Consider the following 25,529-nt stretch of genomic DNA (forward strand, 5'->3'; position numbering starts at 1 on the left):
TGGAGGACATGACTTCCAGACTCGTGTTGATTTCTGCAACTGGTTTCTAAACACTGATCGTGATTTCCAGCTCAGAATTCTGTGGACTGATAAGGCAACGTTCAAAAGTAATGATCAGGTGAATCTCTATAATGCCCATTATTGGTCTCGGGTTAATCCACACTAGCTGCGAAAAGTGGATTACCAGCATATGTGGAGCCTCAACACATAGTGTGGCCTCATACACCGAGTCATAGGATCATACAGTTTGAGGAGAACTTGAATGGCAGAACGCACGCTTCCTCCGAAACCTTACGCACCAGTTGCTTCATGACATTGCCCTTGTGCTTCGATTAATGATGTGGCTTCAGCAGGACGGCTTTATGGCTCACTTTTCACGTAGGGCTTGACGAGTTATTAACCAGTTATTTCACCTACGGTGGATTGGACGAGGACCAGTAGCTTGGCCACCCCGATCTCCTGACTTCGCTCCAAATGATTTCTTCTTGTGGGAGAAAATGAAAGATATGTTCTACCAGGTGCGTCCTACAACTAGAGAAGACATGGGACAAAGAATTAGAGAAGCCTGTGGGTCTCTCAGCTGTGCTGAAGTGCAATCATAGATGTTAGAAGGTGATCAGAACATTGTTTAGCACAGGGTGGCGTACATTTTTAGCACTTACTATGAATATACCATTTTTGTTGCTTTGTGAGTAAACAATAAAAGTTAGAAAAAAAAGTTTGAGTAAAAATTGTTTATTTTTGAAAGTAGTTTCCAATGGCACCTTCAGTGACCCATGTTCTCAATTGAAATTTCGAAGTTGACCACATGTACTCCTACTTCCGGTTTCTTACGGGAAATGGTACTACCACCAATCGATTCTTTACATAGGTTTCAGTCATCAAAATTCTTTTTATGAACAACCAATATCATATAGTTTTCGAGAACAAAGGCTGACGGGTGGTCTGAAACACCTGGTGTGTGTGTGTGTCTATACAGAGTGTTTAAAAAATACGGGGCATAATTTCAGGTATGTATTTCCCACATGCAGACAATCAAAATAGTTCATTACAACATGTGTCCGGAAATGCTTCATTTCCGAGTTATGGCCTTCACAACATTGAAATTCACCGGAACGTTTTTCTTTCCGCAGGTCGTTGTCATTACAGAAGATGTTCAAAATGTCCACCTCCTGCTTGAATACAGACCTCACATCGATGTCTCATTGACCTGCGAACACGATCCCAAACTCCAGGAGTATTGCGTATGTCCTCAGAACATGCCACAATTCGATTCCGAAGGGATTCCAAATCAGGCACCGGAGACGAATAAACCAATGATTTTAAATGGCCCCACAAGTAGAAATCGAGAGGGTTCAGATCAGGTGAGCGTGGAGGCCAAGCAATTGGGCCACCTCAACCTATTCATCGATCAGGAAACCTTCGATCCAAGTACCGGCGAGCCGTACGACTGAAGTGTGCAGGAGCGCCATCATGCAAGAAGTGAATGTGTTGACGATTGATCAGTGGAGTGACTTCTAAAACATGAGGTATGGTGTTTTCCAGAAATTTTGTGTACGCCTGTCCCGTAAGTCAGTTTACAAGTACATGGGGTCCAACTAATCGATCACCAATGATAGGCTACCGGCCCACATGTTGAGGGAGAAGCGCACCTGGTGATGAGATGGAAGAGTTGCACGTGGGTTTTCATACGCCCATACATGCTGATTGTGGAAATTTGTTATGCCATCTCGTGTGAACTGTGCTTCAGCTGTAAATAATATTAAGGCAGGAAAGTTCGGATTTACACCACACTGCTGCAAGAACCACTGACAGAACCTAACTCGTGCAGGGTAATCTGCTGGTGACAGGGCCTGTACACGTTGCAAATGATAAGGATAATGATACAGTCTCCAGACAGTCGTATGAGGAACATTCACTTGCAACGCTACCCTTCGTGTGCTGATAGGAGGAGTCATGTTCACAGCCTCCAGAATCTCCTCCTGTACTTCTGGAGTTGTAGATCTTGGTCGTCCCCTTCCCAAACCAGGAGAGTTAAATTTTCCATACTCGCACAGACGGTAATGGAGACGTACAAATGTCTTCCGATCTGGACATTGTCGCTGTGGGTACCTCTCCTGGTACAAACGACGAGCCAGCGCAGCATTGCCGTCCGGCTTACTGTACATGAAGTGTATCTCTGCCAGCTCTTGATTTGAATACATGTCGCACAGTCTAACGTCTACACAACACTGAATGTAACCTTCGCCTCGGAATGAACTGTCAGAGTGTCCTCTTAATGTCTCCTTTAACGGCAACGACCTGCGGAAAGAAAAATGTTCCGGTGAATTTCAATGTTGTGAAGGCCATAACTCGGAAATAAAGCAGTTCCGGACACATGTTGTAATGAACTATTTTGATAGTCTACATGTGGGAAATACATACCTGAAATTATGCCCCGTATTTTTTAAACACTCTGTATATATATAATGGTAAACTACTCTTCAATTTAAGTAAAGATTGGTTGTGCCGTGATAAAACAAACTGTGAAAGGGCTAGATGTAGGTTCTGGTTCTTCTGTTGCTGTTCCTCCTGAGGAGGAAGATTATTTCTTTCATTTCTCAACATTGTCATAAGGTAAGCAGAAAACAGTGTTTAAAAATCATTAATGCGCCCATATTTAACTTTTAGCAGTTATTTCCTTATAAGAAATTTAAAAAATCATTTAAATAAAACACTGTGAAAGCTATTTAGGTAAAAATCCAAATAGGCCTAGTTTTATGTGTAGTGTACGATCCTCCAATGAAAGTACGATAATTTGGAAGCACTTGTGCGATCCAGTCAAGCTGCAGGGTTGGCAACACTGGTCCAGATGTGGATGCTTGCAGTCAAATAGAAGCTTTAGAAGTATTGCGAGATGTAACGTTATCATCACCTAGACGTGCTTCAAAGTACAGAAAAGCATCCTAAGCTCGCAAGAAATGCAGTAACTACGACGAAGCTCTTTCTATGATAATGCCTCAGCAAAGTTAACAAGACATAAATACAATGTAGTACTAACCAAAGACAGAAACGATTCCCATATCATTCCAGAATCCAGAAATGAAAAGAAATCTTGCTACCTGGACAAGTAATCTATTTCCATTTCATCAACATGTGTTGAGATGAAATTGCAAGCTCTTCTGGAGCATAACATTACAGGACTGATGAAGACTCAAGAAATATTAGCCTTTTTTTGATGAAGGATCTTTCAACAATATGTCACTAATAACAATTTGAGGAATTGATGACACAGGCACCACCGAGTACACAAGCAGGAGTTGGAGGAAGATGACGATATTGATGCCTACTGACTTCTTTAGTGTCATTACAATTACGAACTGGAAATTCCAGAAAAACGGATTTAAACAATAATTTGGCAGAATTCTCGTCCTTCATCAGCTCGGTACTGCAGGCCATTGTGATTTGTAGTTCCGACGAGAGACTGTAGATAATACTATAGGTGAAAAGAAACGAGCTGAGGAAAATATAAAAACTCTAAAACCAACAGATAATGAATTTAAAGGCTGTATGTGTACTGTTTGACACCACTTACTATTTTCCATGAGATATGGAGAAGTATGTAATGTGGTAACCTAAACTACACAGGCCCTACACACAGAGATGTTACAATCTGTGGACTAACCACTAAAGATATTAATGATTTAGAGAAGTATATGTCCAGGCCAGTTAAGGAAGAAAACCTGGGATTTGGCCTTTCCATTTACATGGGTGGATTAGATTTGTGGAATGGCTACTTCCTCTAGCATACAAGCTGCCATTGAAAAAATGACGAATTTAGAAGGAACAACAATGTATTGTAGAGAAAAGAAGAAAAAAAGATTTGCAAAAGAAGTCTAAAGACGAACTAGGCTTCGTGATAGATAAACCAAAACACAAAACAAGGAATTGGAAAAAACAATGATGACACTATTGGAAGGCGCTTCTTTGAGAATTGAAATATTTCTGCCCGAATAACTGAAATCGATGAAATAATAACAAGATTTCCCAGAGTGCTATAAACTATTTCATGCGGTCTAATGATAGCAGTAAATCAGTTGACTTACCTGGTTCTTTCACTGTTTCGCTTGATTTGTCTGGTTCTTTCCTGGTACATCAAAATTTTGGAAGCAAACAACTCTTGACCAAACTGCTTCTTTCCCCACTTTATACCTCCAATACAAGTCTCTCTTCATCATGGATCAAGTAACACCACTGACTCGATTTCGAAAGAAAAAAAATTGACTTATCTGGTTTTTCCCCTCACCCTTCAATTACCAACATGTTATCAAAAATCATTTAGCCCTGCTTTCTCCTTTTGTAAATGTTCTGCACATTTTGAGAAACTCTCTACATATAATTTATGAAATATAATATTCTAGACTCTCGTTAATCCAGCATCTCAATTAACCAGCCTCCTTCTAGAGTGCTTTCTATCACTACTCTGTAATAGTTTTCTGGGAAATTTGCACCAATATCATGTGTTATATTGTATTATTTATACTTATGTGTATATACTTATATACATATACACGCGCCAGTCATGTATGAAGCATTATAGTTTCAATTTAGAAGTGCAAGTGTAGTGGTTGGCGCAGCTTAAACATTAAAGTCAATGAATGATATTTTTAAGCACTCTGCAAATTCGGGACATGTTTCATAGTGAGTGATAAATATAGTGTTTGTACAAAGTCAAGGAATAAGTTTTTCTATGATATTGTAAAGCATGTAACTTTGCGTTCAATAAAGTATTGTATGTGTTAATCTTAATTTCAGACTCTCTCAATAATCTCACACTTTCGTCAATCCGGCACCAGTGGTCAGAGCGCTTGGTATGTAGAACCAAGGACCCGGGTTCGATCCCCAGCGCCGGAGCGAATTTTTCTCCTAAAATATTAAGTATTATGGTGAATTGTGTCTTGAGTTTAAAGATCCAGATCTCTAGGGGCTGAGGTATCCTGACATGTAGTTGCAGCTTGATTATTATTAAAAGATAATGGTGAGAATGCTTTTACGTCTTCGGTGCTTATCTGTTGCAGTAGAATAAGTGCCAAAGTTGTATATTAGCGTGTTGGTGTTTTGTGAAGCCTTGTAATAGACTTTCGTTGCCATATTTTTTAAGGTTGTAGAAAAGGTGTCTATTTCCAGGTCATCATGTAGTTGAACTGTTCGTGTATCCCAGCCACTTCCATGAATAATAAGTAGGATTATATTTTGAAATACTTGAAATTTCTTCATTTTGGTTTTGGGTAGAAATGCCCATGCTGGAGCTACATAGAGTAGAGCATCTACAATGAGGGTTTTGTATATGTTCACTTTAACTTTGTAATTGAGAGCAGTAGATTTGATGAGTGGGTATAGTAAATGAAGCCTTCTATAACTTTTCGTTATTTTAGTGTTGATATGTGGTAGCCATGTAAGTCGACAATCCAGTGTACTCCTAAATATTTAACTGTTGATGAACATGGGATTACTGTCTGTAGTAGAGTAATATTTCGTCGCTTTGGTAGTGAATGGTCCTATTCCACAGTTAGCAAGTTTCGAGATAAAGCGATTTGAAATTTTTGTGCAGTCAGAAAAACTATATTATTTAACATTGTGAGAGTAAATTGGGAATTGAAATGGATTTTATGTTTTCATACAATTAAGAAGAATACTATACTATATTTAATTTAATTAAAATATATTAATTTTAAATTTCTATTTTATAATGTGTCTAAGAACCTTTCACCATATCTATGAATGAGGAATTAACTAAATTGAAAAGATGAAAGGACGTAACCCAAATCTGATAATATGAAACAAAAGTATAATAGATGATGCTAAACACATGTACATTATATTATTTAAAAAATATCAATTATAGAAAATCAGTGTATTAATCCTTTCTGGTCTGAATTTTTATTTGCAGCACAGGACAAAAAAGCATTCATTATTCAAAGGGCTCCTCAACCTCATTTAAGGCATAAAATTAAATTAATGTCAAATATTTTCAGGTGGTATAGAAATGTTTCCAAATTAAGAATTTACAGTTAAAGCCTACTATAGATACCTACTATATCTACTTTTTAAATTAGTATAAACAGTTTTTGAAAAAGTAATGTACACAGGCATGAAAGGTTTAATACATTGAACAAATGATACAAAGCATTAATTATAAGTCATCTTTGATGAAATTGCTGTAGTAGATGTTGCAATCTTGGTTTTTAAGGATTCATAAAAATATGAATGATATGGTTTTGTGTTGCTGTTGGTGTGACACAATCGAAGTAATCTATTCAGTTTTCTTTTCTCAATTTGGGTATCTTTTTCACTGTGATGGTTCAAAATTCTGGGTCACTCAATCTTTCTTTGAAAAATATCCTGGTTGGATTTCCTTTTCTGTATTGCAACTATTTCACCTCCAACCTGTTTAGCGTACCTCCATTCTCACACTAGTTCTTATTTTTTCCGAAAATACATAACCTCATTTATTTGGAACATGTTTTATATGTTTGGCAAGATAATCCCATCTTAGTTTTTCATTATTTAATTTCAAATAGTTCATTAAAGTTCCTCTCTTTGATCTCTTGTGAAATTTTTATTGCAGTTGTAGTAACAGTGACGGGTGATATCTTCTACGGTTTTTCCACCTTTAGCTACTCCTTTCTGAGTTATATAGGGTTTGCCCTCCAGTCTAAATTTATTTTGAACATTACGTTTCCATTTTGTCGGATTTCGTTTCCTTTTCCTAGTTAAATTGCTGTCCTCTGCTATGTCTTCATCTGTCTCGCTTATCTGATTTTTCTCAATTTGTTCTGTTATCTTCTGTCCATCAGAGTATGCTGGTGATTCTAAATTATCTACAGCAGTTGTCTCTTCATCCTCCCCTTCTCGATATGTCCATTCATCGCCACTAATATCCCCAAATAATTCATCACTACTGTTTTCAAAGTCTGGATTTATGTCAGTTTTACTTAAAGTTGATTTTGATGGCTCAGTATACGGAAATGTGTAGTCTGAAATCGAAAAATTAGTTACATTCGGAATTCTTACTTAGTAATTGTTCTTTATTATTGCGTAAACGGTCATAGTAAGTGGTAAATAATCATGTGGATATTTATACCTGTGTACATAAATAACTTATGGAATGCATAAAAAATTATCACGATTTTTAACTTACCTAGTGGAATGGGTGTCAAAGTAGCATATTCTTTAACTACATTGTTTTGGTTCTCATCAATATCACTATGTTCATCAAATTGTTTCAGAGCTTCTTCTACTATTCGTCTGGCTATAGACATTTTAAACTGAAGAACTTTTAATGTGAAAACAAAATGACAGAGCACAAAACATTAATTACAGAAGTTAACTGTGAGTCCATCGGAAGCAGGTAGGGTTGTAGGATAGTAATTTCTATGCAAGTATTGCTATGCAAGTATTGTTGGTAATAGTGAGATTCTAAGTCTGTGATTGAAATTTTACATTGAGGACCATTGTTGCCAAGAACTCGACGAATAGCTTTCCTTCTTTGATTATGATACTGGAATTGAGTTAACTGGTAAATATATTTAGCATGTCTTTTTGCTCTGTCCCGTTTAGTTTGTCGCTGAGGATTTGTGGATTGTGAATATTTGTGTTGAGTATCCAAAGCTTTGTTTTGCTTCCTCAATTCGTAGTATCGATGTACTGGATGCTTAGGACCTGGAAAACTATCAATTGCTTGGGCTAGAAATTTAGCAAAGCTATTGACTTGTTTATCGAGCTGTTCTTGAAATTTTGTTTTCCATACGCCAATGCCTAATTTAAATTTTTCGAGAGAAGAATTGGATGAAATTGCTGCATGTGTATTAACTTATGGAGAAAGTGATTGAGGAACGATATCATCATTAGGTTTACTGTGGGAATTTGCCTGCCTGGATACAAGTGTTTGTGGATATCTGGATGGCCTTTACTTATGTGAACACTAATGCCTCTTTTATTAGAGAACAATTTTCCGCAATATTTGCAGGTTACAGGATTGGCCATTTCATTTACGGAGTTGAAATTGTTTGAAGAATTATTTTTATTTTGCTTGCTTGATGTCAGTAGGCTTTTCGATTGTATAACAGAGGGTTTATTAGGTTATGAATAAAGAGTGGCACTAAACATACCTTTTTCCCCTTGAGAAGGCTGTCCACACTCGACTTCCAGACCTTGTACAGTCGGAAATTAGTGTCTTCAATTGGATTAGTGGCGAATGCCAGTAGGGGAAGTTATCCCCACCCACATGAAATGTCATTCGACACAACACTCGCCTATCACGTAGAGTGTCTGTTGAGCTAGTAGGGGAAAAGTGGAAAGGGGTCGTGGGCGGAGCTTAGCGTTCGCCGTATTACGTTTTTACCGGATTAGTGTCCTGAATGCCTACAGCTTGTGGTGAAATATATGAAGTGTCAGAAGAATGTTGTTTGTCTTTATGAGTGCGGCTAATATGGATAGCCACACCTCTGTCCCTACAGAAATCTTTATCACAATAGCAGCATTTACTTTAAGATATCTCCATTCTATTCTAGAGACTGCATGTAATGTCAATCTAGATAAATGCTAGATTTTAGGATAAACAGGGATGAAAGAATATGAGTACCTACGGTAATAAGCTTATATATTCACTGCACACACAATATCCCGTTGCTAAGTCAACAAACTAGTCCCGAAATCACAAATAATAAAATGCTGTTTTTTATATGAAAATATTTACGAAAAATGCTGCCGGCAATAGACGTTCCTGGCATTTGACATTCCAAAACACATAAATAAGATCGGGATCACTTCGAAAAACACTGCAGAAATGTCGCATTATTCGTCTCCAACGAGTTAGATACTATAGAGAGGCTGAAGACATCTGATAAGCGCTCCCTGCGGAGGCCAACAGTACTATGGATCGTTCCCTAAAAAACATGGCGGTCTATAGTACCGCCAGCCTCCGCAAGGAGTGCTTGTCAAAGGTACACTGCAACGAGTTGGTACAGGTATTATATTTTTCAGATACGTCAATATTTAATTTAAACATTTCGCTATAGCTTTTGTAAGAAGCTGATTTATAAATGAAAAAGTAATAATTAGACATCGGATTTTTAGGCACTAAAAATTGCAGTTTTAGGCGCCTAAAATAAGCTCAAAATTTGTAAAATTAGGCTCTATTTTAATGAAAATAGGCATTTTAGGCACATCAAGGTATCATACTTATTTCTTTCACTGAAATTTTTAGTTATGCACTAAAATACGCAGAAAAAAGTATGTTTAAACATTAAAATAGAATACTATATTATATTTATAAACAGAGCTGCACAAACTTAATAGGTTGAAACTAATGAAATAATGATTATTGATATCAAGATTACTCATTTTAAGTTATTGAAATTCAGTTCCATGCTCAGACTTTATTATAATTATCTGCACAGTACACCACCAGAATTTTTTCTAAATTCTCCACAGTTAACCTTTGCCTTTTGTCACTGAGAATCATTTTGAAAGCAGAAAAACTTCTTTCAACCGAAACTGATGTGAGAGGCGCAAATTTTAAATTAGGTACAATAGAAACATCAATACTTACTGGAACATTTACACTTTCCCCCGATATCACTCTTGATACTTTTTCCAACAATGAAAATCCTACATTCTTATTTAATACGTTGTCCCACTTATTTTTAACTTTTTTCCCAGTTTCGCCCAAAGCAGAATGTATGTTCACTTGAGCTTCCTTTACTATTGCTATTTGGCTACAAAGAGATTCTTTTTCACGTTCTAATTGTTCAATGCTTGCAGGTATGAAAGAAAAGTTTGATGTTATGTAGGCAATATTGTTTTTCACTCGTGAGTAATTCAGACAATCTTTCACTGCTTTCACACACGCTGCACTATCAGTTTCAGGTAATTTATCAATAACTGTGACCACTTCTTTAAAATACTTAGAATAATACACCACTGACTGAATCCAGGTTCCCCATCGTGTAACAACCGGCTGAGGTGGGAGTGGGATATCTGGAAAGTTCTCTCTGAATATTGAAATCCTGGATGGGGCTTTACAAAAACATTTTTTTGTGTTAGAAATAAACGAATTGACAAGAGGAAATTCATTCCGGATTGTTTCAGAAACCCTGTGAAGGCCATGTGCTAGACAGGTTACATGCGTGAGGTTAGGATAAAATGTTTTAAGAAGTGGAGCTGCAGCAACCATGTATGAGGCAGCATCAGTACAAAACAACAGAACTTTAGAATCGTCTATATTACCTGAGTATAAAGACTGTAGGCCTTTATTTGCCAAATAAGCAATGGCTTGGCTATTCACTTTCGAAAGTTCCTTAACACATACGAGGTGTGGAATCGAAGGTCCATCAGGACTAAGTTTTCCTACTACCATATTTGCTATATACCTATTCATAGGATCTGAGGTTTCATCCACAGAGACCCATATGTAAGAATCACCTATATCCTCCCGAATGGAAGCTAAAGTTTCATTGTATATTCTGTCTAAGTAATTTTTTCTTAGGGTCGACTCAGATGGGATATTTTGTTTGCAGTATTTTTGTAAAAACTGTCTTAAAACCGGATTTTCAATTGCATTCCAGGGAATGTTAGCAGCAACAAACGCTCTGGTTAAATCAGCATAGAAATTGCTGCTGAGATTGGATGAAGTAGGCTGTGTTAGTAAAGTTTGTTGCATTTGATTTTTCTGCTGAGCTTTAGCCTTATGAGCCGCTCCTTGCACATGCTGCTTTAGGTGGCACTTCTTTTCTTGCGAAATCTAAAAATGTAAAGTAAACTGAATTAAAATAAAATCATAATTGTTGTATTGCCGTATTTCTATCACAAAGTTAGTGGGTTCGAACAATCAAAATTTTAATGACCTGCAAATACTTTAACTATCGGAATTTAAAAGGTTAAAGTGTAGTGGTCTTAAAAAGAATTATACCTCAGGATAGCTCAGTCAATGTATAAATATTATAGGCCTACTCATTAAAATTAATAGAATTTATATATTTCAACTATTGTTACATACCTGTTTGCTACAAATCTTGCAGAATATTATTTTTCCATCATAAGTGAATTCTGAATATTCTGTTAGCCATTGCCGGATCAATGTAGATTTTGCACTTATATTTTTCGGCATTATCGCGTTAAACTTCACAGGAAAACGTCCTACCGCTCAAAACTTCTCATCACAAATAAGGTGAGGGAAAGAGCAACTGTTAACGAGCATTCAAATGAACCGTTGTTATTGAGATTCAATTGGACAAAAATACAAAGTTCCACTTATTGTTGCATTTCCTGGTAGTGTTAACACTAGGAGGGCCATTCTTTTAAATATTTTGTAACGGTTTACCCTACTAATTCGCAGTTTTACGACTTGTCATAAATATTTCAAAAACACTCTTTCTCCAAAAATTGTGATTTTATGACACTCTGAGGGGCAGTACAGCTAATCGGTTTCAGACCGAAAACAGTCATTTTTATAGTATAGTATATCTCTGAATCGGTAGCAGCACATGTTGTGATTGTTGCCTGCTTCAAAACTAAGGTTGGTTCTTTGTCGGCATTTATGCCTCCAAACATGTTAAATTCGGTGAAATCTATTGCGAGTGTCGTGAGATTCAAAACATTTTGTTTCCTTTATCAATGGTTTCATGGCCGGTGTGAAGCAAACTTTCCACTTTTTAAATGCCTTAAATTTCGCAGTGAATGCATGTATAAATTATAAAAAGTAAGAGTAAAATGCGAAACTTTACAGTGAGTTAGGCATTTTTAGGCGAATATTAACAAATTAGGCTCTAATAACCGTTTTAGGGCATTTTAGGGCACTATGAAACTCTTTGAATACCTTTCAATTTCCATGAATCTCACATATTAATAATTATTTTTACTTTTCTCCTAAAGAAACAAAATAGGCATTTGCCCTAGAATCCGATGTCTGGTAATAATTAAGACTTTAAAATTTCCAAAAATGTCTCATTCCCTCAGATTTAAATGAAATGTACCGTAAATCATAATATTCGTTGCTGGATAATTAAACCCTCTCAATACAGGTACCATTGCCGCAGAGAATTATAAGATAAGACGGACTGAGCATAAGCGAAATATCTGTATTAATAAGTTTGACCATCAAGAGTTTAGTATTTATTGTGTTTATAGGGCCTACTCCAATTTTATTTTTATTAATGCGTAGGGCTCTTTTTGTTAACAAAGAGGAAAGTCAGCACTTGCATCACTCACAATTTGTCATTATTGTTTAAAATAATGTAAGAACAGTTTTATTCTGCAAAAGCCTCTGCTTAATTGCGAGACACGTGTGAGATCAATGTTTGTTTCAAATTATATTAGATTACACGATGTCTCCATCACGCGACAACATTTGTTTCAAACTATATTAGACTACACGATGTCTCCATCACGCGAAAAGAAGTGTAGCTAGCTATGGCTCCTGTTGTTTCTGATAACAATGTTAATCGTAAGTATCTTATCGTTTCAATAAATGTGGTGAGTTATGATCATGAGTAACGTTCTATTAGTGTCATTCTTTAATTATTATGTTGCGTGCTAAGAGGTTATTTGTAGTTTTAATAAGTTCAGTTTTCAAAAGTTCTCTGTGTTAATTCCAATTTCAAATGAATTTTTCTCAATAACTTAATTATTGGATTTTTTTTTTAATTTTCGCCACTACCTTCCCTATATTTTACTCCTATTAGTTACATACGTCGTCTCTCTTGAAATCACCTGGTGAGCACTGAATTACACGATTTCATATTAGGTTAGATTAGCTGTAAGGTAATTAAATTTGTGACGAAGTCAAAAAATTATTTATTTTTCTTCTGCCGATTAAATTCAACCGTCTTTAGGTGCTTTGCTTTGGTTGCATCGAGTATAGCTTGTCATTTAATATCTGGGCTATATTTAGTAAAACTAATAAACCATAGGCCTACAGCTGTTATAAAACGTAAAGTTTTGTGTGTATTTTACTTTTTACTTATTAACATAGTCTTAATATGTAACTCAATTCACAATAATACTAACTTCATCACAGTCATTTCCTACAACATCCGAGCCACGCCTCTTTGTTTTGACTAACCGAAACATGGCGGACCAATGTTCAATTGTCTTCAACTTACTGAGGTCTTTGTCCTCTCTATAGTACAGAACCTCCTATATTACCGGACCTGACACTGTGAGCGGAAGTAAACAAACATGGTGGACAATAGAGTGGTAACGCAAATGTGAAAGTATACGTACTTCATGTGAATGTTTATTGTATTTCTTGTATCATTTGCCTCTAGTGTAATCGTTGAAGGGTTTATAAGTTAGTATATAATAATAGAATTGTGACATTATAATTAATATAAATTGTTTTCGTAGAGAAAGCTTGAAAGTGTTATGTTGTTAAAGTTAAAATGCCTCGCACGTGTAGTGTACCAGGTTGCAAATCGAATTACGATAAAGAAAGTCCGTTTGTACATGTATTTTTGTTTCCAAAAGATACAGATTTAAGGGATAAGTGGACAAGAAGCATTCATCGTGAACATTTTACCCCAACAAACAACTCAGTGGTAAGAAAACTAGCAGTGAAGTGCAGCAAGGTTTTGGCCAACTTATTTATTAATAATTATTGCAAGGTCCATTGAAAGACAAAAATAAAACCCACCGAAAGTGTTCCAAGTTCAAAAAATAGGCTGCTGTGCTCTCCAAGCCGTGAATTCTTCATCGTTTTTAGTTTACAGCCTATCTAATCCCTTGTGTAGGCCTATGCATAAGTGGATATTACAGTGATAAGCTATAGTGAATAGTGTCATTTCATTCTGAATTAACATTAGTGGATACAGTGAGAAATTACAGTGCTGTGCTCTCCAAGCTGTGAATTCTTCATCGTTTTTAGTTTACAGCCTATCTAATCCCTTGTGTAGGCCTATGCATAAGTGGATATTACAGTGATAAGCTATAGTGAATAGTGTCATTTCATTCTGAATTAACATTAGTGGATACAGTGAGAAATTACAGTGCTGTGCTCTCCAAGCTGTGAATTCTTCATCGTTTTTAGTTTACAGCCTATCTAATCCTTTGTGTAGGCCTATGCATAAGTGGATATTACAGTGATAAGCTATAGTGAATAGTGTCATTTCATTCTGAATTAACATTAGTGGATACAGTGAGAAATTACAGTGCTGTGCTCTCCAAGCTGTGAATTCTTCATCGTTTTTAGTTTACAGCCTATCTAATCCCTTGTGTAGGCCTATGTATAAGTGGATATTACAGTGATAAGGTATAGTGAATATTGCCATTTCACTCTAAATCAACATCAGTGGATATAGCGAGAAACCACAGTGAATAGTGTCATTGCATTCTGAATCAGCATCAGTGGATATAGTGAGAAACCATAGTGAATAGTGTCATTTCATTCTGAATCAACATCAGTGGATAGTGAGAAACTACAGTGAATAGTGTCATTTCATTCTGAATCAGCATCAGTGGATACAGTGGATAGTGTCATTTCATTCTAAATCAACATCAGTGGGCACAGTGTTAAACTGTACGTAGTGAATAGCTAGTTTTATTTTTAATCAATCTCAGTGAATACAGTGACAGAGTTTAGTGACTAGGAAGACAGGACTCCATATTATATAATTTCCAGTTGCTGATGAAATCTATTTGTATAATCCAGGTAAGATTTCCTAAATCCTGAAGTAGCAGCTATTCAGTATTGTATTACTGTCTTCTATTTCCTCACAAATCTGAATTTTACAGGAGTTAATTGGGCAATTGCCAATATTCATATATAAAAAACATATAGGCCTAGGCCTAATATAATAACGTATTGAAGCTTTTAATCAGTTGTTTTCTTTTATTATTGGTGTACGTAGGCATATTTTTATGTTACTGATTGCACTATGTTCATTTATGTAGGTAAGGAACTTTATTATTAATTGTTTCATTGAGAATTTTGTTAAAATAATCTCATCGATGCCGTATTTATTTTAACTCATTGCAATCTACGAAATCCCTCTCCCGGCCGCCATCTTGGATGCCAGTGTCAGATCCGGTAATATAGGAGGTCCTGCTAACGAGACGATAAAAGTCACCCTCGGCTCCCTTTATTGCGCATGCGCTATCGGTGAAGAAATTCCGCTTCCGGTGTGACGCTGAGCCCCGTAGTAAGCATAAAAATGTTTTATTTACCGCAGTAATTGTGAACTGGATTTCTTTTACTTTCATTCGAGATTGATGGATTAGTTTTCAAACTTCTGTAATAATGCCTGTGGTATGCAAACATTGCAGTACCATATTTAGTAAACAGTCGAATTTAAACAGACATTTAAGACATGTACATAAAATAGAGCACGTGAACATGATATCGTATCAGTAATATTATATCTTTCTCTTGTAAAATTTCCAGTTTTGGAATTACAAGGTTTTGATCGCCACCCGACGATGAGCCATTAGTTTCACTATCATTAATATAACCCAATTTATCATTGTATTCCCGTTCACTGCACTTTCAGTGGGGACAATTTTCTTTATTAAGCATTTATCCATTATCAGTAGTTATATAGCCGTTGCTAATCAATTAACGAGCACACACCTACGACGACGATCATAACAAAAAAAAAAGCAACCTAAAAACGAGTGTTGATAATGGTTAGTTTTAAATTTTGGGTAATTAAGTAGTAATCACCAGCCAGGCCATCTTCCCGTAATAGAGATCCAGGATAGATACATTACCAAGTATATACATATATTTTAATAATTGTGTAGAAACAAACCATCGACAGGTCATATCGGCCAGGCCATCATCTTACTACAACAGAGATCCAGGGTGTAAAGTGGATACTGGATGACAAGTTAATCATATACAAACGAAATTTAATAAAAGAAAATACATATGATAACAAAGGTGCCCTGGACCTCTATTGCGGGAATATGGAGGCCTGGCCGATTATTACTACATAATTACCATACACTGTTAATTAACTGTTAGCTCTGTGTTATTTCCGCTTGGTAAGACTTAGGACCATTACTGTTCGATCCCAATAGTTCATAGATTTGAACTGAACTACAAAAATGTGGTTCATGGATAGAGAAGTGGAGTCACTCTGTTGCATGTGTGAAGATTCACCGATCTCAAATTCAGGAAAGATAGCGGCACTGTGAATTGCTTTACTAACATGTTCGACAGCTGACCTCCTCTATCAGTGATTTAGATGGATAAAAACATTTAGGGCCTACAGGAACTCATAAAGTTAGTGGTATGTTTTCTAATTTACCACGATATTTAAAATGCTATTGTTCTAAGGGTGTCTCGATTTGTTCTTTTGGATGGTTCCTTGTCCATTTTGTTACTCAACTGTGGAATAATAAATAATAATGAATATAGGTCTATACCGGTAATAATAAAAAAATATATATATCTTCTTTTTTCCGAGATGTTCCAGTCGAACCAAACCACTACTCTCTATAGAGTTCAAATAATAATCTTTGGCCTATAACCTACTTCATCTTTCAAACAAATTAATTCAATTTTTGGCTAAACTAGTGCTGAAGTAGTTCCCCGCTTATATACATGTTGCATATACGAATCTGTGACAGGTTAGATTTGGTTAGTTTAGGGTTTTGTTACGCCATGCATATATTTGTCTATGATGCATATACGATCAACTGTATCTACATAAAAAGAAACCCTTATAAATTCAACAATTTTCACTTCCGAAATCACCAGAACTACTTCAGCGCTAGTTTCGCCGCTTTATTTACATAGGAATATCTCTTCGAATTGTTAACAAGGCTGAGATCACTCTTAATTTTACTGGATGTGACGCCCCTGGTTTTATAAATTTGGACACAAAGTGTCTTGCAGCCCCTCTGAAGTTGGCACCTACGTTTGGTGATATTTATTTGCATATCACGAGATTCGTAAGTTGGTTTACAGTTGAAATATACAGAACTACCTCAGCGCTAGTTCTTGCCGCCCCTCTGAAGTTGTAGATGGAATATTGTGTTAGCCAAGTTTAATATCAATACTACCACCAGAAATTAACTCTTAATACATATAGCCTATCAAGACTTATGAGGAAATATTCTGGAAAACAATTATACGAAAATAACGTTTGACTTGGATAACAGGATCTGGAGTAATAATTGTGAAATCTATCAACGCACTATTATTATAATTACGTAACTTGTATCACCGAAATGTAAATAATATATGATCGTGACGAAGGTGAATCACAGTCTAATACTTACAGTCACGCAACTCATACGTATAAAATATGCCAACATTTGACAGCTGGCGCGACAGTAGCCCTCTAGCGGCAGGCAAGTTAAAAGTGAGCACACGACACATGATAACATATCAGAAAACGGGTTTTGCGTAATTTGTTTTATATTTTTATGCTATACAGTATAAGTGTATATGATTCTTATTAATTTTAGTTTAGAATCCTAGAAGAATTTCACACGCAGTTAATCTACAAGTTTCAGAAGCTGGGAATAAACGTAATTCTTTCTGCTCCTTACAACTGAATCATGGTCCTGTTCACGTATCATGGTTTGAAATAATATAATTGTTCGTACATGGATGGTTAATTAAATTCATTCCTAAATATATTTATGAATCATTGGAACTCTATATTTCCTGTGAGAAGAGTCAAAATTAATAGCTTCAAAATTGAAGGGCATATCTCGTAGGGTACATTGCGTGGTGAATTCCTCTCCCTATTTCCTGAGAAAGTAACTATTTTCCATACCGCAAATTGGGGCAAACTCGGCCGCTGAGGTAAACTTGAAAATAAAAAGGGGAAGATTTAAACCTTAATATGACAGACATTGATTTATGAAGTTCATTATTTTTCATTTCTTAAGAACCGGTATTTCCTTTATTATTTTGAGTGGCAAATAGTGCTGATATTATGGTTTAAATGTTTATGGCAAGTTTACCGCATTTTACATTACATTTCCAGTTTTCACACATAAGCTTAATTTTAACTTATCCTACTTATATAATACGTAATTTACATGTCCTTATTGTTAATATGACGTAGGTGAGAACAAATAAATGAACACACAATTTTGTTGAAAAAATTGTGACTTCAATTAACTCAGAAAATCTAGGCCTAATTTTATTTTCAGAGCAGAAGTGGTGTAAGTCAAAATGAGTAATGAGGGTTAAAGTAAACTTGCTTTATAATACAGCGCAAAGTAGCAGTTAATATTGAATTTATTTAAACTATTAGTAGTCAGTGAATAGCACGAAGGATATATTAATTGCTACTTTGCGCTGTATTTTACAGAATATTTACTTTAAACCTCATTACCTAATTTTGACTTACACCACTTCTGCTCTGAACGGCTCAAATAATCACTGGGAATATAAAATCAACACCAATAACAGTCATGCAAATTGTTACAGAAAAGATTGCTTTTTATATTAAATTTAAAAAGGCTATTGAGAACTTAATACGTCTGCCACATGAATCTACACCAACACATCAGAAATTTATCGACACAGTCTGGATTTATTCAAGAAGTGAATATTTTGCAAAAGGATTACAATAATCCATGAATTCTTGAAAAATTAACATCATGATCCCTACTTGAATGCAATATAACGTTCAACTTTTGAAAAATATAAAGAAAAAAAAAAAGACGAATACAAAAATTATGGAATTACTTGCATTAAAAACTTAAGATACATTATCCAAAATCGGAATGGTTACACATTTACACATATGATTTCTGCAAAAAATTAATATACTGTAACAGGTATTTACTTTGGTTTTATTTAAACTCTCCTTCCTGACATACAAATAGGTAACATAACTAATAAATGTTTTATAGAATACAATACGTAGGCTACCTTCAACGTGGATTATTGGTTACGACTGAGTAATGATTTTCTCTTGGTCTTCAGGGAATCTGAAGAACGACAAATTCGGAGATTTAAACTTGTTACTGCAATTTTCGTCATTGCACACATTGCCTTTATTCCGATGCATGATTAAAACGTTATTATAATATCTCTCATCCCTTTAAAGCATATGCTGGCTGAACGAGACTATGACCAGTGCCTTGCCTGCCGCTTGGGCGCTAGTGTCGCGAATGTTGGCAGAAAAAGTGTTGAAGTTTCGTGACTGTATGTATTAGACTGTGGGTGAATCTAGAATGCGGTGAATAAAACAATTTTTATGCTTACAACGAGGCCCAGCATCACACCGGAAGCGGAAATATTACACCGATGGCGCATGCGCAAAAAGAGAGCCGAGGGTGACTTTTATCGTCTCGTGTCCTGCTATAGTATCTAACTCGTTGTTCGTCTCCAATAACATAGCAGATATATGAACCTTGTCATGGCCTACTATATCTTCATGCTTCAGGTGATCTATTTTCATTGGATGACTTAAAATCCATCCTCAATTTATTTAAACATTTAATATCCAAGGTTTTCTATACCTAATAAAAATAACCTCACAAAAACTAAGACAATGTGAGAACACATGGTCGAAAGTCATAATATTAGTAGAAAGTGCACTGATTTTCTTTACTGACAACAATGAGTGCACACCTTAATTCAACCATAAAACGTCCACTAGTTCTATTAAATTTTAACTCCATTCTACTCTAGAGACTGCATGTAATGTCAATCTAGATAAATGCTAGATTTTAGGATAAACAGGGATGAAAGAATATGCGTAATATATATATTCACTGCACACACAATATCCCATTGCTAAGTCAACAAACTAGTCTCGAAATCACAAATAAAATGCTGTTTTTTATATGGAAATATTTACGAAAAATGCTGCCAGGAGCCTTAGACGTTCCTGGCATTTGACATTCCAAAACACATAAATAAGATCGGGATCACTTCGAAAAACACTGCAGAAATGTTGCATTATTCGTCTCCAATAACATAGCAGATATATGAACCTTGCCATGGCCTACTATATCTTCATGCTTCAGGTGATCTATTTTCATTGGATGACTTAAAATCCATCCTCAATTTATTTAAACATTTTAACATCCAAGGTTTTCTATACCTAATAAAAACAACCTCACAAAAACTAAGACAATGTGAGAACACATGGTCGAAAGTCATAATATTAGTAGAAAGTGCACTGACTTTCTTTACTGACAACAATGGGTGCACACCTTAATTCAACCATAAGACGTCCACTAGTTCTATTAAATATTAATGCAAATGGCTTAAAAAATCAAATTCTAGAATTGAAGTACACCCCCGAACAACGCTGTATAGAACATTTTCCATTTTTTACAGTAGACACATAAAACAATATTATCATAAAAATAAACAATAATTTAATTCGTATATCAAGGAAACAGGCACATTACAACATCACAATACATATGAACTCTTAATCAGCTGTCTACTACTGTATGTTTTAAAATTGAAGTAGTTTTTTACGGAATATCAGTGGAACAACGATGTATGTTACTCAGTGGAACAATGCTGTATGTTTTCTATTGATGAACACTTACTAATAAGACATGGATTTGTGATCTTATAAACATTAAAAGCAAAGAAAAGGCACAAAATAACATAATGCATATAACACTTTAAGGTTCTGTAGCATGTAAATACCGTAATCAATTTTTACATCTTGATTACACAACTCTTAACACTATATCACTTCGGAAAACGTATAACTTGTCTTTCTTGTGTTAAATTTTATATTACCTTTTTAACATGTTTCAGCCTGCTATCGGCCATCTTTAGAACTGTTTGTTGCTGGTCTTGGCGCCTTTTGTTTGTGTTTCCTGGGAGGTGTGTTTGTGTAGTGTAATGTGGAGTCAAAGAGTGTGTGTGATCTGAAATTGAGTTGTGTGTTGGGAATTTCGTTTGGATGTGTTTTGTGTGTCTGTATATTTCGTATTGTTCTAGTGTGTTTAGACTGGCTTTTTGGTTGGATGTGTAGAACTGCCATGTCTGTGTTGTCTCTGTAGGTGTGGTTAGCATTTGTGATGTGTTCTGCATATGTGGAAGTTTTTTGTAATTTTGTTATGGCTGTGATGTGTTCTTTGTAACGTGTTTGAAATGATCTGCCTGTCTGTCCTATGTAGAAGTTGTTGCAGATGTTGCATTTGATTTTGTATATGCCTGTGTGGTTGTATTTGTTTGTGTGTTGAGATGTTTCTGTAGAGTATTATTTGTTCTGTATGTGATGTTGTAATTTAATTTCTTGAATGAGGTTGCTATTTTGTGTGTGTTTTTGTTTTCGTATGCTAGTGTGATGTATTTTTTGTGTTCTTGTGTTTGTGTTGTATTCTTATGTTTTTTTTTTGGGATTATGTTTTGTTTTTCTTATTATGTTGTCTATTATGTTGGGGTTGTATCCGTTTTCTTGTGCTATGTATTTGATTGTGTATAGCTCTTCTTTGTAGTCATGTTGATTCCTTGGTATGTTAAGTAGTCTGTGTACCATTGTTCGGAATGCAGCTTGATTGTGTTGTGTTGGATGGTTGGAACAATGGTACACAAACTACTCAATCAGGCGACCGAAAATGTTGTGTACTGCAGTAAGAATAACACTAACTTATACAGCGTTGTTCCACTCATCTTATTTGGAAGGGTTTTTCCAGGCACCTCTTTGCTTTTCCCGCTTTTTTATGGCTTTTCAGAGTCCCGTAGCTTCTTCCGTTTGATATCATTTCACTCAGACACGTTAATTTTGCGTTTTCCCGACATATTGAGACGTTTTAGATCGCTTGGTGAAACATGCATACTGCCTGCGTCCGCCACATTGTTTGCTATACATCAGTGGCGGCTGGTGCTTCAAAATTTTGTTCGTTTATTTTCTTATTACAAAATATTAGGCCTATCATGCTACAGTCGGTAAAAATTTGCAAAAACTCACCTATTTATTTCCACAATGTTTTCCAAGAAGAGTCTCTTCGTAGTGTCGTTAGAGCGTATCCGTTCATAAATGAAAGGAATATTCGCACTGAACTTTCAGTTATTTATGGCACTGACGAGTTCAGAAACATTTCAGGCTGTGTGTCTCTAATGGAATTTTTCAGAGACAACAATTTATGTTCAACCTTCGTCGAGTGTACAGAATTACTAGAAATTTTACTAACAATCCCTATAACGACTTCAGAGGCTGAAAAGTGTTTTCCTACTCTCCTCTGAACAAAACACAAAGAAAACAGGACAAAGATTTTCTTATTTCACAGCTACATAACCACTGAAACTTCTCGTACGCGTCAGAATTGAATTTTCTGTTAAACGATCTGGTTTTGATTTTCACGCACTGCGAAATTTCAAGGTTCGGAGTCGACCTACCAAGTAATCTCATACTTCTCTTCCAAGCTGCGCGATGAAAATGGATGTTCTATTAAAGACTGAATTGTATTCATCTTAACAAGGGTCTATTTAAACATCATCATCATCCTTCACGAATTAGGCCTCTGTAGACCTGTTTCGGCCCCATCTAGCAGTCTTCTTAACGGTCTTCCTGGTCGACGATGTCCTCTAGGTTTATATTGCATCATAATTTTTGGGATTCTTGAATTTTCCATTCTTCTTACATGATCTAGCCAATTGAATTTGTATCTGGTGATTTTTTCTTCTACTGACTCTACTTCTAATTGTTCTAAAATTTCTTCATTCCTTTTTCGGTCTAAAAGAGTATATCCTGCTGTTCTCCTGAAAAATTTCATTTCCGTTGCTTTAATTCTGTTCATGTCTTTTTTCTTTAATGTCCAAATCTCGCTTCCGTATAGAAGGGTGGGTAATGCTAGTGTATTATATATTTTTATTCTTGTAGATTTTTGTACTAATTTAGCTTTTAATGTATTGTTTATTATTCCTAGAATTTGTGTAAATTTGGTAATTTTCTTGTTCACATCTTTTTCATTTTGATAAGATATTTCACAACCCAGATAATTGAAATTGGGTCTATTTAATATAGTAGAATAACACAAACAACACAGTTTATTAAAACAGCTTCTTACGCGTCATCACGTGCTCTCAACCAACTCGATTCCAGTAACTGCAGTGAAACGGAAAGCATAATAGTACATTATGCAACGAGCTATAATGATAGTAATTAAGAATCGAATATGGATATTTATGAAACGAGCGCAAGCGAGTTTCATAATTTTCATACGAGCTTCTTAATTACCATTATAGGCAAGTTTCATACGACTTTTTATGCTCGACCATATTCCTAACTTGAAATTACCGGTATTCAGATGTATACATTTTATTTGTAACTGACAAGATCGGAAGTGACCTTGTTCTAGGTCGTGAATTGTGAGATGTGCGCAGACGCGAAAGTATTGATTTTTTCCGAGGAACACTAATGTCATTGACCTTGACGTAGTCCCGTTAAACTTGATAATATTATAACCTTGATTATTGAATTCGACATTGAAAAACGAGATGACGAATTGAATTTATTTGAATATTATTTACAATTAACGCTAATTATTATAGTAACAGAACATAACCTTCTGCGACAGTATTGGATTTCCAGCCTCCGTGACTTTTCGCTAATTCTCTTTCGATTGCATATCCGAGAATAATCGATACTTGCGGTTTTATAACGGTACAAAGCTGACTTGTCATTGGCCAGGGGCGTATTTTGCGGACTACCGGGGCTACCGGCGGTAGCCCAAGGAAATTACAAAAGAAAAAGTTTATAATATAACATAATGTAATAATTTTGTATTATTAGTTTTACCAAAGTAATTAAAATTAAAGTAATTGTTAGATTTATATGCGCTCTCTGCTCTCGAAAAGAAACAAGTTGTCAAGGCGGCATCGCTGGAGAAACCGCTTGCTACGTGAGGTAGCTTGTGACCGTTTCGCTCCTGTCACACAACTGCCCGTCCCCCCCGCTCCCCTCTGTTTCCATCGTGCAGTGTAGGCGGGGCGAGTTGCAGCTCTCGTGATCGGTTTCTTCGCAGGCGCGAAGCAGCAATACGCTTAGTACGCTAGCAATTGAATGTGATTGTGTTCTTGCAGTGCATTATTTTAAATCTGTGATTTTTTCGAGTGTCTAAAAGTTATATTAATTGTGAATTATTAAGTTTTTAATTTCCCAATTAAGTGATATTGTGAAAAATATGGCAGAACAAGATTCTGGAGAGGTTTGTGTTGAAAATGACTGTGTAATAGAAGGTTTATTCAAAGTGCCTTTTAACCGTCGTACATAACAACGAGAAAGTTGAAATCGTGAAAATGGAAAGACCAACTCCTGAGTTAAATTTGTTCATGGACGTAAAAGAAAAACAGCGAGAGTACACACGCCATTTCACTTCAACATCATATGGTAAGTGGAATTGGTTGTGTGGTACTTCTAAACTGTCTAAACTATTTTGCTGGCCATGTTTGTTATTTAGCCGCGAAACTAATGTGTGGTCAAAAGAGGGGTTTTCTAATATGAACTCCCTTCGAACGGCAGTCCTAGAATACGACAAATCAAAAGCTCATATTTGTAGTAGCATGAACTTTGCAAACTTTGGGAAGACAAGAATTGATTTACAGCTAAATAAGCAAAAAGCTCTACACATCAACCAACACAATGCTCTTGTGAAAAAAAATCGGGAGATTTTACTGCATCTTATTAACGCAATCTGCTTTCTAGGAAAACAAGAATTGGCTTTTCGGGGTCATAACGAGAGTGTGGAATCAGACAATATAGGAAATTATATTGAATATTTAAGTTCCTTAAGTGAATTTGACCATTTACTGGCCAATCATCTTGAGAGTTCAACAGTATTTCGTGGTACTTCTCTCGCAATTCAGAATGACTTAATATTTGCTATAAGTGGGGTTATGATAAAGAACATAAAACCTTTTGTGGCCATTGTTGTTGATGAAACAAGTTACTGCTCTAATCAGAGTCAATTGTCCACTGTTTTAAGATACGTCGACAGTACTGCCAATGTTCAAGAACGGTTTATAGGATTCACAAATGTCAGTTCGGACAAAACTGCTGCTGCTTTGTTTCAGCATGTGGAAGGTGTTATAGCAGAATACAATGTCGGCAATAAGTTAATTGCACAGACATACGATGGTGCTTCAGTTATGGCGGGAAATATTAATGGCTTAAAAACAAAAGTTCAAGAAAAGTATCCTCAAGCACTATTTGTCCATTGTTACAGCCATGTTCTCAATTTAGTTTTGCAACAAACTACTTCATCCATTCCAGAATGCCGCATTTTTTTCAAAACACTGTCGGGTTTAGCTGCATTTTTCTCATCATCTCCTAAAAGATCAGAAAACTCAAGGAATTTATGAACAAGAAACTCCCAAAAGTAGCACCAACTAGATTGAATTTTACATCTCGGCTTGTAAATACAGTAAAGGAATACAGAGAAAAACGGACTGCTTTTTTTTAAAATATCATTTGTAATGACTCTGAAGAAAACTGGGATGATGCTGTAAATGTGCAGGCTGAAGGATATTTGAATTTTTTCACACAGTTTCAGAATATATTTCTTCTTGAAGTCTATGCTAGAGTGTTCGCACAGACAGATGTGCTCTA

Source organism: Periplaneta americana, chromosome 10, assembly GCF_040183065.1.
Source record: "Periplaneta americana isolate PAMFEO1 chromosome 10, P.americana_PAMFEO1_priV1, whole genome shotgun sequence".
Taxonomy (NCBI): Eukaryota; Metazoa; Arthropoda; class Insecta; order Blattodea; family Blattidae; genus Periplaneta; species Periplaneta americana.